The sequence below is a fragment of the Puma concolor genome, chromosome A2 (genome assembly GCF_028749965.1).
Source record: "Puma concolor isolate L17-30 chromosome A2, mPumCon1.1.hap2, whole genome shotgun sequence".
Taxonomy (NCBI): Eukaryota; Metazoa; Chordata; class Mammalia; order Carnivora; family Felidae; genus Puma; species Puma concolor.
The window spans coordinates 14,583,333-14,595,696 of NC_141668.1; the positions used below are offsets into that span (position 1 = coordinate 14,583,333).

Here is a 12,364-nt window from a genome sequence, read left to right on the forward strand (position 1 = left end):
TTACCATTGTACTCATAAGTATCCTACTTTCTGGGATTCATTCGCTAAGTACTTTGCCAGAGATACTGCTTGTGAAGGAAGTAACGACATTCTAGAGCAAGGGCTCTGGGGCTAGACAGGTCTCTTTTAAAATCTAGGCGTGCCTGGGTGGCTCAGTCGGTTAAGCGTCGGGTCTCGGCTCACGTCAGGATCCGGCGGTTCGTGAGTTTGAGCCCTACATCGGGCTCTGTGCTGACAGCTCAGAGCCTGGAGCCTGCTTCGGATTCTGTGCCTCCCTCTCTCTCTCTCTGCCCCTTCCCCATTCACACTGTCTCCCTCTCAAAAAAGAGTAAACGTTAAAAAAAAAACAAACCCTTAAAAAATATATAAAAAGGGGGCGCCTGGGTGGCTCAGTCGGGTAGGCCTCCGGCTTCGGCTCAGGTCATGATCTCACGGTTCCTGGGTTCAAGCTCCGCGTCGGGCTCTGTGCTGACAGCCTGAAGCCTGGAGCCTGCTTCGGATTCTATGTCTCCTTCTCTCTCTGCCCCTCCCTAACTTATACTCTGTCTCTCTATGTCTCTCAAAAAATAAATGTAAAAAAAAAAAAAAAAGTTAAAAAGAAAAAAATCATGTACCTGTTGGTACATGATGCTGGATACTTAGATTCATCCTTTCTCCCCCCTCCCACCTTCCTTCCTTTCTTTTTTTTTTTTTTTTTGGTAATAGCTTTATTGAAGTATAATTCACTTACCATAAAAATTCATCCATTTAAAGCCTACAATTTCATGGTTTTTGGTGTATTCACAAAGTTGTGCAACCACCACCACAGTGGTTTAGAATATTTTCATCACAGGGAAGAAGAAACCCATACTCCTTAGCAACCACTTATCTACTTTCTGTCTCTATAGCTTTCCCTATTATAGACATTTCATATAAATGGACTCATACGATATATGGGCTTTTGTGACTGGCTTGTTTTCATTTAGCATAATATTTTCAAGGTTCACGTTGTAGCACGTATCGGGACTTTGTTACTTTTAGGGCTGGGCAATATTTCATGGTATGGATATACCACATTTGGGTTATCTCTTCATCAGTTGATGGCGTTTGGATTATTTCCACTTTATGGGCATTCTGAATAATGCTGTGATGAATGTTAGTGTAGAAGAACATATGTGGACATATGTTTTCATTTGTCTTGAGCGATGCATTATTTCTGTAATTATGTTTGCGAAGAGCTTAAATCAATGCCTGACAGATCACCGGATGTAGCAGTGCTAATTTCTTTACCCTGACCTTCTCAAAGGTTATGAATGAAAGCTATTTCCTGCTTGCTGCCCTTAGAAGAAAGTCAGGCTCCCTAAAAGGCCTGACCCCTGTGGGTCAGACTCTGAGGTTACTGTCCCCAAGGGGTCCTGGCATCACCAATTAGCAGATTCTTGCATCAGGTTGTGAGAGGTCTCAATCCTGGGTGGTTCTAGTTAAAGATACTGAGGGAGCAGATAAGGAGGTTTGAGGACCAAACTACAGAATTTGGAGTGGAGAGTTACGAATTCCCTATCCTGTCTCTTAAACAATCATGATTCTGGGCAAGTCTCTGAACCTTGATTTTCTCACCTTCAAAATGAGGATAACAGTAATGCGTCTGGAAATTGGTGGGAGGGAGTGGGCTTCTGTATGTTATCATGTGTGTATACTATGGGTGCTGCACAATGTATTGTAAGCTCTAGGGCTGTCCCAGAAAAAGTCAGATTTTTGAAAATCCACTGAAATCACAGTGGGTTCTGAAGGCAGTTGGAGCCCCTCTGGGGTTGGTGTTAACCGTTCAAGGCTGCAACCCATCATGTGAAACCCATTCTTGCCTGCAGCTGGTTCTCTGGCTCAGAGAAAGATGCGGGTTATCCTCCTGTAGTTCACTACTTCTGCAAGCACATCGGATTTTCTCTTTTTAAGTAGGCTCCATGCCCAGCGTGGGGCTTGAATTCACGACCCTGAGACCAAGAATCATATGCTCTATTAACTGAGCCAGCCAGGCGCCCCCGGCACATCAGATTTGCGGGGTGATCTTACACGAACACCTTTGGGCTGTTTGGTTATTCCAGCATCATTTATTTTAAAAAGTCCATCTTTGGGGCGCCTGGGTGACTCAGTCGGTTAAGCATCCGACTTCAGCTCAGGTCACGATCTCGCCGTCCGTGAGTTCGAGCCCCGCATCGGGCTCTGGGCTGATGGCTCAGAGCCTGGAACCTGCTTGTGATTCTGTGTCTCCCTCTCTCTCTGCCCCTTCCCCGTTCATGCTCTGTCTCTCTCTGTCTCAAAAATAAATAAAAACTTTGAAAAAAAATAAAATAAAATAAAGTAAAAAGTCCATCTTTGCCCTAGTGATTTAAGATGCCACCTTTATCATATATAAAGTTATTTTTTTTTTAATTTTTATTTATTTTTGAGAGAGAGAGAGTCTAGACAGAGTGCAAGCAGGGGAGGGGCAGAGAGAGGGAGACACAGAATCCGAAGCAGGCTCCAGGCTCTGAGCTGTCAGCACAGAACCCGACGCAGGGCTTGAACCCACAAACTCTGAGATCATGACCTGAGCCAAAATCAGAGGCTTAACCCACTGAGCCACCCCGTCACCCTTGCCATATATAAAGTTCTATGTGTGGCTAGGTCTAGCCTTTCTATTTTGTCCCACCAGTGTATTTATCTATTCTTATAGTGGTACCACACTGTTTTAGTTACAGAAGCTTTAGAGTACGTTTTAATATATGATCATGGTCCCCAAACCCCACCTCCCCACACACATTCTTTTTTATTGTTCTTCTTTCATTTTTCTTTTTATTTTTCTTCTTTCATTTTTCTTAGCTCTTCTTGCATGTCTGGTATTCAGGTTTTAAAGTTTTCATTGTCCTCCTGGGAGGTCCTGGTGGAGGATCAGAGTGAGTTGGGGGCTGAGTTGTCTTTTGGACCTGGCTGTGCTTACTTACTTTAGTAAACTGGTTTTGTAAGATTCTGTTTTCTTTCAAATTCATGAGCATTTAAGACTTCTAGTGCCTGGATAGAACTTACTTTCCCTAAACCTTCCAAACAGCATTTTAAAGCAGTCTTTAATAGAGTGTTAGAACTTGGTAAACTTGGATGAAGGGTTTATAAGACTTTTCTGTAATATTCTGGCAACTGGGGGCACCTGAGTGGCTCATTTGGTTAAGGTCCAGCTCTTGATTTCAGCTCAGGTCATGATCTCAGGGTTTATGGGTTTGAGCCCCGCATTGGGCTGCACAGACAATGCAGAGTCTGCTTGGGATTCTCTGTCTCCCTCTCTCTCTGCCCCTCCTCCATGCATGTGTGCGCCCCTTCTCTCTCTCCCTCTCTCTCTCTCTCTCTCTCAAATAAATAAAAAAGTATTCTGGCAATTGTTCTTCAAACTTGAAATCATTTCTGAATAAAAAAAATCTGTAAGGTCGTTAGGCTTAGGGTAATATCTTAGTAAAAGCTTTCAGAAAATCTGCACAAGTTGTATTCACAGATTCTGCCTTGGTTCACATGTTGATTGACCCCTGCAGTGGAATCCAGCCACTCAGTTCAGTGTAACCTCCTTATGGAATCGGTGCTGCTTTTCATTCAGTGGTTTGTGCCTCTTTAAGTGTTTAGTCATCCTGAGATTATGCAAACATCTATGCAAAGGAAATTCAGCCCATCCTTCAAGCCCAGGCCCACAAAGGATCTTGCCTTCACTCTTTTGTATCAGAGACACTCTTGTGCGTCTTTCCCTCCAGCTTTATTGAGATATAATTGACCTACAACATTCTGTAAGTTTAAAGTATGCAACATGATGATATGATATACGTATACATTGTGAAGGTTAGTTAACACATCTGTCACCTCACAGTTAACTTGTGTGTGTTTGCAGTGAGAACATATAAGAGCCACTCCTTTAGCAACTTTCAAGTGCATAGTACAGTCTTGTTATGTGCATCTTCTTTCCTGTACAAGAATGAAAACTCTCAGAGGGCAAATCAATCTCTTTATTTTATATTTCTCTCAGGCTTCACTCTCGGTTTCCCTTGCAAAGCAGACACAACTATTAGTTGGAAGAATGAATTATAGGATTATTTTCCTGTTAACCATATGTTTCCATATAATCTCTCTTTGGACCCAGGGCAACATCTGTACTGGGAAGTGGCAGGCCAGAATACAAGTCTTGGTGGTCACTAAGGGAAAGGCGGTAATGAGAACAGTGTCACTTACCCTTTCATTTAGGAGGTAGCTGTGCCATAACAAAACAAGTGCTGGACTGATGGGTTCAGGCCAGCCCAGTGCCCAGCCACACTTGTGGCCATAAGGCAACCAGAGCCTTTTAAGGGGCGCCACAGGGCAGACTCAGACACCCACAGACAACGGGGTTTACATGTTCCCCATTATTTGTGACATTAATAGTAATGTGTGCTTATTATAGAAAGTTTGGGAATCTGTTTTTTGTTGTTGTTGAATTATAGGTAAGTATAGAGAATGGGAAAAAAATCATCCCAAGTTTCTTACCCAGTGACAACTGTTAATCATTTGTTACATTTACTTACAGTCATTTTCTTACACAGTTTTGGAAATTCCTTTTTAAGTTTATTTATTTTGGGGGGTGGGGGGGACGGAGGGTGAGAATCCCAAGCAGGCCCTGTGCTGTCAGTGCAGAAACCATCACGGGGCTTGAACCCACAAATGTGGAGATCATGACCTGTGCTGAAATCAAGAGTGGTCGCTTAACCCCCTGAGCCACCCAGGTGCCCCTTTTACACAATTTGGAATAGGAATAGATTCTTCCTCCTCTTTTTTTTTTTTTAATATCTTATTCATATTGGACACAATATTTTTAATTTATTTTTTTAAATAAGAGCTTTATTGGGATATTTCACATACAGTACAGTTCACCCGTTTAAAGGGTACAGTTTAATGGGTTTTGGCGTATTTATAGAGTTGTGCAACCATCATCACAATCAATTTTAGGACATTTTTATCACTTTAGAAAGAAACCCCCAGCGCCTGGGTGGCTCATTCGGGTAATCATCGATTTTGGCTCAGGTCATGATCTCACTGTTCATGGGTTCAAGTTCTGCATCGGGCTCTGTGCTGACAGCGCAGAGCCTGGAGCCTGCTTCAAATTCTGTCTCCCTCTCTCTCTGCCCCTCCCTTGCTCATTCTCTGTCTCTCAAAAATAAATAACATTTAAAAAAATTAAAAGAAAGAAAGAAACCCCATACCCATTAGCAGTCACTCCTCTTTTTCTTGCCATATGCACCCTTGACCTAGGCAACCACTACTCTCCTCTGTGCCCTTACAGAATGGTAGTCTCCTTAAACATAATTTCATGTGCTCTATGATAGTCCGTCAAATAGCTATATTATAGTTTATGTTACTATTATATGGTCTGACATTTGAGTTATTTATACACCCGGGCACCCCATTTAGGATTATTTCTTAGGATAGATTCTCCAAATACAGAAGTATATCATCACAGACCATTAAAAAAAAAAAAAAAAAAAAAGAGACCCACAAAAACGTTCAGTCTCCCTCCCAGCTCACTCAGCAAGCTGAGTGACGAAATTCGGCATGGCTGCAAAGCAGTGTAAAACAGTTGTTGATTTTGAAGAGCTGAAGGAGACAGACACTGAAAACAATGAGCTAGAGTCTGTTTCTAGACTGAATGAGATAGTATGAAGCCACAGTTGTCACATAAGAAGCACCAGATTTGGGTTCAAAACCTAGACCCGTTCCTGGCTCACTCATGAGTTGTTGTATGAACTTGAACAAATGACCTAACCTAATTGAGCCTCTATTTCCTATCAGAAACATGGTAGGCACTTTGGCATTGACTTCTGTAGAGGTTAGAAGTAAGAAGCGGCTTCTGGTGTAGCCCAGAATAGAGAGAAAGAAGAGCAAGTTTAAATATTTGGGAGTTGAGAGGCGCCTGGGTGCTCAGTCAGTTAAACGTCTGACTTTGGCTCAGGTCTTACATGATCCCGTGTTCATGAGTTCGAGCCCCACATCAGGCTCTGTACTGACAGCTCTGAGCCTGGAGCCTGCTTCAGATTCTGTGTCTCCATTTCTCTCTGCCCCTCCCCCACTCACGATCTCTCTCTCTCTCTCTCTCTCTCTCTCTCTCTCTCTGTCTCAAAAATAAAAATAAACATTAAAAAAATATTTGAGAGTTGAAAGAAGTTGGAGCCTGACTCCTCCCAGTTTGGTGACCTCTAATACACAAAAGGAACAAAAAAAGCTTAATTTTTGTTTTAATGAGGACAATACCACTGCATTGCAGGTTTATTATTTTTTTAGTAGGCTCTCTGCCCAACGTGAGGTTCGAACTCAACAACCCCCAGATTAAGAGTCACGTGCTCTACCAACTGAGCCAGTACTTTTTTTCTTACAAGAAAATATATTTACCAGAATTCAGATTCTTAAATCATATTTTGGCAGTGTGAGCATATTTCATAGCTTTTATAACTCATACTTTGATGATTTGTGGCAAACCCATAGGAACTTTTTCCACAGCGGTGACACGGGTAGTTCTCAAGCATTCCCCCGGGAGGGCTGGCAGCACTAAAACCTTATACACTGTAGCTTAGTGCTCATATGCAAGATGGCCACCTAATTGTACTTTATCTCTTTTTACTTCGACAAAATACACAACCTAAAGGCAACATATGGAAGTATTTCTACATTGTGAGTGACGGAAAAAGCATGGGTTTGCAAATACTGTCAAGTGAAAATGTGTTTCCATTCTACTAAGGTGGCCAAATACATCGCTCTGTACATAAGAATGTTCTGCAGGTGTGAAACTCGGGTTTATGAAAGGAAGAAGAATAAAAATCTTTAGCTGCCTCTGGCCACAGGAGCATCACAAAGTGTGTGCCTTCCTGCAATGTCAGGCCGTTCTGGCCACAAATTCCCAGTGGCTTCATTTGTCAGACAAACTGACAGGTGCAGGTCAGGCAAATACTGACCAAATTGTTAAAAGAAAATATCGTCAGTAACTGAGGAGTCATACCGACAGAAAGTCTTAAAATGACTCAGATTATGCTTTTGGGCTTGAGGCCTCCTTTAGCGGGAAAATGAGCTTTTCATTTTCAAATGCTCATTGGAGCATTTACCCCTGGGTTCAAGGGACAGAGGCAACTAACTGTGGGCTGATAACTCCTCCACCAGATTTTGGAGCTGCTCCAAAATAGGCGCAAACGGACACACTGGAGTGAAAGGCTGCCTTACAAAGGAGAGGCCATAGGAGAGTATTTCTGTTGCCGACTGACGATGCAAGAGGCAGAAAGATAAATATGGTTTAGCAGCTCTGACACCGTCCCATGACTTCCCTGGGGAGCTTAGAGATGCATATTCCTAGGCCCTCCTGGCAGTATGATTCACTCTGTCTGGGGTGGGGGCCAGATCTCCTCATGATCTGCAGTTGTTCCTGCTTTTTGTTTTTAACTTTTTTTTTTTAATGTGAAACCTCATGGGGTTTTTTTTCTTTTCTTTTAATTTACATCCAAATTAGTTAGCATATAGTGCAACAATGATTTCAGGAGTAGATTCCTTAGTGCCCTTACCCATTTAGCCCATCTCCCCTCCCATGCCCCCTCTAGTAACCCTCTGATGTTCTCCATATTTATGAGTCTCTTATGTTTTGCCCCCTCCCTGTTTTTTATTATCTTTGTTTCCCTTCCCTTATGTTCATCTGTTTTGTCTCTTAAAGTCCTCATATGAGTGAAGTCATATTATATTTTTCTTTCTCCGACTGATTTCACTTAGCATAATACCCTCCAGTTCCATCCACGTAGTTGCAATGGCAAGATTTCATTCTTTTTGATTGCCGAGTAATACTCCATTGTATATATACACCACATCTTTATCCATTCATCCATCGATGGACATTTGGGCTCTTTCTATACTTTGGGTATTGTTGATAGTGCTGTTATAAACATGGGGGTTGCATGTGTCCCTTCAAAACACCACACCTGTATCCCATGGATAAATACCTAGTAGTGCAATTGCTGGGTCATAGGGTAGTTCTATTTTTAGTTTTTTGACGAACCTCCATACTGTTTTCCAGAGTGGCTGCACCAGCTTGCATCCCCCCCCCTTTTTTTTTAAGAGAGAGCGCTAGGAGAGAGAGGCAGAGGGAGAGGGAGAGAGAGAGAGAGAGAGAGAGAGAGAGAGAGAGAGAGAAATAGAGAGAATCCTAAGCAGGCACCACACACAGTTCAGAGCCCAAAGTGGGGCTTGATCCCATGACCTTGGGATCCTGACCTGAGCTGAAATCAAGAGTTGGATGCTCAACCGACTGAGCCACCCATGCACCCCTTATAATGTATTTTTTGATGGAGATAATAACTCACATAAAATTTACCACTTAGAAGTGTACAGTTTTGGGCATCTGGGTGGCTCAGTCCATTAAGCATCCAACTCTTGGTTTCGACTCAGGTCATGATCTCACGGTTTGTGAGTTCGAGCCCTGCATCGGGCTCTGCACTAACAGTGCAGAACCTACTTGAGATTCTCTCTCTCTCATTCTCTCTCTGCCCCTCCCTTGCTCGTGCTCTCTCTTTCTCTCAAAATAAATAAGTAAACTTTAAAAAAAGTGTACAGTTTAGTGACTTGTAGTATATTCACTGTGTTGTACAACTGTCACTGAATATTTCTGTCATCCCCAAAAGAAACCCTTACTTACATATCGGCAGTCAGTCCCAACTCCCCTTCCCTCTATGGACTTGCCTACCCTAGACATTTCGTATGAATGGAATCATACAACCTGTAGTGAAGACTACCTGGCTTCACCAGACTGGTTCCCCAAGTGGCAGTGGAGGAAAGAGCAGACAGGCAGGCGTGGGCAGGATCCTGGAGGAGCCGCTCTCCCCCTTCCTTTCCCTGGTGAGAGCGTGCAAGCGCCCAATCACGAGCAGGGGAGGGGCAGAGGGGAGGTGCCAAGCGGTCTCCAGGCTATCCGTGCAGAGTCTGATGCAGGGTTCGATCCCACAATCATGACCTGATCTGAAACCAAGAGTCGGACACTCACAGCTGAGCCACCCAGGCACTCCAGAGATACTTAGGTTTTAATTAATGATTTCACCTTTTAGTACTCCAAGGTCCTTAAGGAAAGTGTTTTCAGAGATCAAGCTGGAACTTCAAGCTTAGTGGATTAACGTAAGGGAATTAAAAAAAATTTTTTTTAACGTTTATTTATTTTTGAGAGACAGGGAGAGACAGAGTGTGAGCGGAGGAGGGGCAGAGAAAGAGGGAGACACAGAATCTGAAGCAGGCTCCATGCTCTGAGCTGTCAGCACAGAACCCGATGAGAGGCTCGAACTCACAAACTGTGAGATCGTGACCTGAACTGAGGTCGGACACTTAACTGCTTAACCGATTTAACCAAGGCGCCCCAACGTAAAAGAATTTTAAAATAATACAGGTTTTTGATCCGGTAATGTCAGTCTGGAGCAGTTACATTTTCTGTGGGCCTTTGAGACTGACCAGAAGCATCTCACTAAAAAATATATTCATGTACCACCCGTTATTTAGCTTCAGAATTTTGTCTAACATTTTAAATTGAATTAAAATGATCAGTACTAATTATTAGTACTAATTAAGCCCGTCTGATGAATGTCTCCATTGTATTTTTATGGAAAGCAATTGAGTGAGAAAATGTGTTTTTATTAGTCATACATTCATTATACCTCCTGGAAACCAGTCTGGATCACAAGGCCAGATTGCCCAGGAAGAAATAAAGAACGTTGGGTTGCATAAGAAATCACCTGAGGCCTTTGCTTTACTGTATTGAAATGCAGCTTCCAGGCCATTGCCCGGACAGTTGGTTTTGGTACATTGGACTGGTGCCCAGGAATCTACCTGTCTGACGAGGTCCCCCGGTTCCCAGATTCCCAGTGGACCACACTTGAAATCGCTCCATCTTGCAATCCCAGACCTATAAAGTGATAATGAAGTTATGGTAATTTTAAGTCAGAGAACTTCCCATCAACAAATTAGGCTGGGCTTGTCACCTAACTAATGACTCTTAAACAACACGGGTGAAAAGGGAAGGGTCATAGGTTTTGGGGGGCCGCATTTTCCATTCCTCTGTGAATTCAGAAATGCCAGCACGCTGATTGCTGAGTGGGGGACGTTCTTTGCCTTCTGAGTTCCAGCCCCTGAAGCTTCTTGGAATATGACATCAGCTATTTCTCCAAAGACCATGCGTTTAGCACTCGAAGCTGTTACTGCCCCATGGGAATCGTCTTCACTTCAGTACCGTATTAAGTGCTTCTTGTGACTTCAACCTCAGAGTCCATATGTGGTTCTCCATGCAGGAGACACAGTGGCCTTTGTCCCTTTTGGAAAAGCTCTGGCTTTCTGGGAAGTATAGGGAAATTGTTCTCTTTGGGGAGAGCTGGATGCCAGGGCCGATAGTGACCCAAGCACAGTCCCGGGTGTTCTCCCTGAGGGCACACTCCCTGTCTTCCTCATCCTTGAGGCCCAGAGCGTCCTGCACAAAGCCTGGCACCTCGTTGTAGTGCCAGGGAAAGAGGTGCCAGCTTGAAAGAAGAGGGTAGGTGGACAGAGCAGCTGCTCACGGGGAACAAGTCTGCATCCCTGCGGTCGGTCTGTGTGGAGGCAGAATGCAGGCATGAAGGGGGTGGCAGGGGCGGCCACTGTCCTTGCCATCTGACAGGCCTTGCACCAGATTCAGGACAGAAGGGCAGTGTCTTTCAGTCCGGCCAAATGGAGAGGCTCCAGAGTTGTTTTTTTTTTTTTTTTTTGAATTTTTTAAATTGTGGTATAGTGGACCAGAAGCTTTGTGGAACTTACGAGAGGGGCAATGAGTTCCTTCCTGTCTCTGAAAGGCCCTTCAGTGCTCTTTTCCATAAGAGAAGAGGAGAACCCTGGGTCTGGCTATCTTAAAGAGCTGGGCTTGGGGCGCCTCGGTGGCTCAGTTGGTTGAGTGTCCGACTCTTGGTTTCAGCTCAGATCATGATCCCACAGTCGTGGAATCGAGTCCCACATTGGGCTCTGTGCTGAGCATTGAGTCTGCTTAAGATTCTTTCTCTCACTCTCTCTCTCTCTCCCACTCTCTCTCTCCCTGTGCCGCCTCACCCCCACTTGTGCTTGCTCTCTCACTCATTCTCTAAGAATCTTAAAAAAAAAAAAAAAAAGAGCGGGGCTTGCTTCCAGCATGGCCATCCCCCAAGCTGCAGGGTGCCACATGACTGGTAAGGGGCAGTTGAGGTCTGTGCGCAGGCCTGAGCCTCTTTCCTCCTCCCCAAACGCACACCTTCTTGGACCAGTCTGTTCCCTTCCTGTATTTTCAGCTCACCAGTCCTACCCTGCTTCTTTTTAATTTGTTACCCACACTCACTCTCCTTTTTCTCTTCCTCCTGCTGGCCTCCCTCTCCTTGTTCCCGGGAGTTATATGGATGTCTTGAAGCCTAGCCCTTTGATTTCTTGTAGGAAGGGGATGCCCAGGCCAGGAGTTTGGGCAGCCCACCCTGTCACCTGGCAGATAAACTCTCCTGGGAGAGGGGATGGGAATTTCGGAACTTTAGAGGAATTCCGAAGAGGAAGTCCCTGGAGGGTCAGTGGGAAAAAAATGTGAATCTCCAATATCTCAATACTCCTTGAAACTCTAGTCAAAGAATTACCTCGTCCCCCTCGGGAGGGACGGGGACGAGGTAAATGAATTGCATAGCCCATCCTGTTGGCATTCTCTGATGGGCCTCATCTTCCAAACCATGTCCACCTGAGCAATGTCCATTTGTCCTCGTGTTGAGAGACCCAGAGTTCTATAGGGACTTGCTGTTGAAATCATACATTTTATTTTATTTTATTTTTAATTTTCTTAACATTTATTTATTTTTTGAAAGACAGAACATGAGTAGGAGAGGGGCGGGGGGCAGGGGGGAGACACAGAATCTGAAGCAGGCTCCAGGCTCAGAGCCGTCAGCACAGAGCCTGACGTGGGGCTCGAACTCAGAAGCTGTGAGATCATGACCTGAGCCAAAGTCGGACGCTTAACAGACTGAGCCACCCAGTTGCCCCGAAATCATACATTTTAATCAGCCACTTCACTTCAGTTGAATGTCAGGCTCTGGCATATTGTGCAACCACCATGGCGCTGAGGCAGCTGCTTTGGTATCCACATGGTCCTGATTATTTTTCAGGTCTAAGGTGCCCCGTGGGATTCCTGGGTTTGCCAGAACCACCTAGTTTCCCTTAGACAGATGACCCTAGGGGTTACATGTTTCCTCCCCTGGGTTTGCGGCCGCTGGGAGAGGTCCTTCCTGCGTGGTTCCAAAGCCAAGGACGCTGTGGGTGCGTGCTTCTCGTGAGGGCCAGCGCAAAAGTACCTCTGTGCAGC

General features: G+C 44.4%; 1 protein-coding gene across 5 annotated transcripts in view; it reads left to right on the forward strand.

The window, feature by feature from the left end:
* Nucleotides 1–12,364, forward strand: part of DENND2A (DENN domain containing 2A) — a 102,736-nt gene that overhangs the window by 15,202 nt on the left and 75,170 nt on the right. The gene's annotated exons all lie outside the window — the stretch shown is intronic.